Raw genomic sequence first — 3,720 nt, forward strand, 5'->3', positions numbered from 1 at the left:
GTCACCTGAACGAATTTTGTTGAACCATCATTGATACTTATGATCGTTCAAACATTTCCATAAACTTCTTTGATATTCTTTGTGGCTACAGAGGCGTTGTTTCCCTTCTTGTATTCAAACAGCATTACATGCCGAATGTGTGTTTCTTCTTGTGCCATCACGATAAGGGATTAGAGTATACTAAACTTTATACATTATATAGGCTACACTAACGTGACGTTTAGGCGGTTCGTTTAACTATTATACGTGATGTACATTTTTAGGGGGTGGTTAATGAAAGTGTTCCAAAATGCGACATTAATTTCTTGACGACCTAATAAGAAAAAAAAACTTCATACAGAGCCACACCGATCGTTGATAGTGTCCTGTGCAAGATATAAATTCTGTGTCCCTTCTAAAAAAACCCAGTCTATCTAATGGTTTACAATATAATACAATGTTATATTGTATATATATATCTTTATTAATTACGCATTATACACGGGTATCGAAACCTGGTTTTTAGCGTTATAAGCTTTCAGACTGACTACTTACTGAGTCACCGTGAAGGGGGGGTGATAATAAGATGTACTTCACCAGCAGAAGTGATTTCAAGTGTACAATCTTGTCAACATATGTAAAACAAGACGTTTGTACTAAACTTCTAGTTTATTAATATTTTATAATTGGGAAGAAACCCACTCGTGTTGACCAATAAATTTTGTACCTTAGAAATGGAGCCCATGCTTTGTAGTAGCATGCATTTTGCGATAGTGTTTACGTATTGTTTTAAACTGTGGGAAAACCACGTTAGATTTTACTAGCTAGGCGCCACTGGTCAGTCACCGTTACTTAGGTGACATCTGACCCAAGAAACAGAGGAAGTTGACATGTGTGTGTACTTTTTTTTTCTCTGCTCATGCTGATTATGATAAATTGTAGAAGGCTGTCCTTGGGTGTTCTCGGAAATCCCTTTCTGGAAACTGGAGAAGCGCCACCTGGTGTTACAACAATTCCCAAAGAACGTATTTTTCTCGGGTATCTTGATTTGGTTGGAAGCTATTCGTGTTTGTTTTTAGCTTCTTTGACCCAGTTTAGTGAAACTATATAAACAAAATACCCCAAGCTACTTGTAGGTGGCGTTAGTTTCAAAATTTACTAATGACTACAAAGTTATTTTCTCTAGGTACTTCGTTAAAAAGCGATTCACGTAGACGTGACCAATCAGAATAGGTTTTACACGAGTGTCAGTGTTATTTTGTTTTTGCTTTTTATGTCTGCGCTACCTCCCTTCTTGTTTTAACTACTTAATAACTGCTTTAACCGTGTTTGTTTTTACACTCTAGACAACATAGTACAGTGTTTTATAGGACATTACACGTGCAATATACTATGCAAAATATTTTTTTTTAAATGTGCCGTCTTTCTTGATCAAACTTCTCGCCCATCTTTACACACAGTCAAGGGGGACACAACATTAAAAAGTGTTGTCACCATGTTTTTTCACATGTCTGTACGAAGTCCGAGGTTACTGTGAAGTCTTCTATTAAATATGTTTATGAAATGTAGTTTCCTGTAAATAGAAAAGACTTACTAGTTCAAGTTGAACTTATGGGAGGAAGCACGAGTCAAAAATAACCCGTGCACCTGCTTTTAGACAAATAACAGACAAGTAGCCTTTTCTTTACTTGTTTGTCAGGAGTCCAAGGTCCAGGACTATGTTTAGTTACACATAGACAGTTTCCCATGTTGTTTCCTATGCTTAAATTCAGCTTAGGCATTTTTTCTATGTAGGAATAAACACAATGTTCACCAATAGAAGTTGTCTTTCTATGTAGGTATAAACACAATGTTCACCAATAGAAGTTGTCTTTCTATGTAGGAATAAACACAATGTTCACCAATAGAAGTTGTCTTTCTATGTAGGAATAAACACAATGTTCACCAATAGAAGTTGTCTTTTTATCTAAACAAAATTGTAAGTATAGAGTACCTGTGTTACAGCTCACTGAATAAGTAATCCAATCCACTAGCCAAACTCTAAGTAAAATATGTCTAAACCAGATCCACCAGCCAAACTTCAAGTAAAGCATGTCTAGACTAAATCCACCAGCCAACCTTCAAGTGGTTAGGGCGCTCGACTCTCAATTTGCGGGTCTTGGGTTCAAATCCTCGTCCCACTAAATATGCCCGCCCTTTTAGTCGTGAGGGCGTTATGACGTGACGGTCAATCCCACTATTCGTTCGTAAAGAGTAGCTCAAGAGTTGGCGGTGGCTGGTGATGACTAGCTGCCTTCCCTCTAGTCTTTCACTGCTAAATTGGGGACGGCTAGCGCAGATAGCCCTCGTGTAGCTTTGTGCGAAATTCAAAACAAACCAAACCAAAATGGACCAGATCCTCCAGCCAAACTCTAAGTAAAGTATGTCTAGTCTAGATCCTTCAGCCAAACTCCAAGTAAAGTATGTCTAGTCTAGATCCTCCAGCCAAACTCTTAAGTAAAGTATGTCTAAACCAGATCTTCCAGCCAGCCCCCAGTGACACAGCGGTATGTCTGCGGACTTACACTGCTAGAAACCGGGTTTCGATACCCGTGGTAGGGAGAGCACAGATAGCCCATTGTGTAGCTTTGTGCTTAACTTCAAAACAAACAAACAATCCTCCAGCCAAACTCCAAATATATCTAGTCCAGATCCTCCACTCAAACTCTAAGTAAAGTATGTCTAGACCAAGTTTGCTGGAGGATCGGTCTATACATACTTTACATAGAGTTTGGCTGGAGGATCTGGTCTAGACATACTTTACATAGAGTTTGGCTGAAGGATCTAGACTAGACATACTTTATTTGGAGATCCTCCACCCAAACTCCAAGTAAAGTATGTATTGACCAGATCCTCCAGCCAAACTCTATGTAAAGTATGTCTAGACCAGATCCTCCAGCCAAACTCCAAGTAAAGTGCGTATAAGCAAGATTCTCTAGCCAAACTCAGTAATATGGGTGTTTTCTAGTGGTTAATATGCCCGGACTGTGAATCAGAGTATACATGGTTTGCGTCTCCTTGCTCCAAAAACGTGCACTGCACTTTGGAACCGTGGTGCGCTGTGCGTAATGGTCAAATACCCCACTATTCGTTCACCAAGGAGTTGGCAGTGGATGTTATTGATTAACTACTTGCCTTCCCTCTAGTCTACCAGTTCAAAATCAAGAATAACCCACGTGTAGAAAGTAGCACACGTCATATTCGTTGGTCAAACTCTGAACGTGTGTAAAATGAATTCAAAGATCATGCAAGATCTAAGTATGTGATGTAATCCACATTCCTTTAATGCAGTATAGTGTGTGTGTGTGTATTTTGTTTTATGTTTTGGTACTGAACTCATCAATTTCAGTCTGGTATTTCGCAAGAGTAATTAACTTATACGGGTAACAGTAAAATTTAAATATCAAGCCATTAGCTTAACAAAATGAAAACAAACGGAAATCAACTTTTTGACGAACTTCTGTTTGTCGAACTTTGAATGATTTTGTTGATATCAACTATAAAACTATTGAACAAACAAAATAAAATGTATGTTTTTCTACGATACCTAAACTATTGATTTCTAACTGCTGTGTTTGTTTATTTTAGAGGAGAGACAGCGAAGTCTTGATGGAAAACTAAGGTATTTTGTATGAACTCAGCACGGCATTTCTTTATGCTTTTGTCTTAACACTTTGTACCATTCTTTATTTCAGTGACATT

The sequence above is a fragment of the Limulus polyphemus genome, unplaced genomic scaffold (assembly GCF_000517525.1).
Source record: "Limulus polyphemus unplaced genomic scaffold, Limulus_polyphemus-2.1.2 Scaffold4675, whole genome shotgun sequence".
Classification (NCBI taxonomy): Eukaryota; Metazoa; Arthropoda; class Merostomata; order Xiphosura; family Limulidae; genus Limulus; species Limulus polyphemus.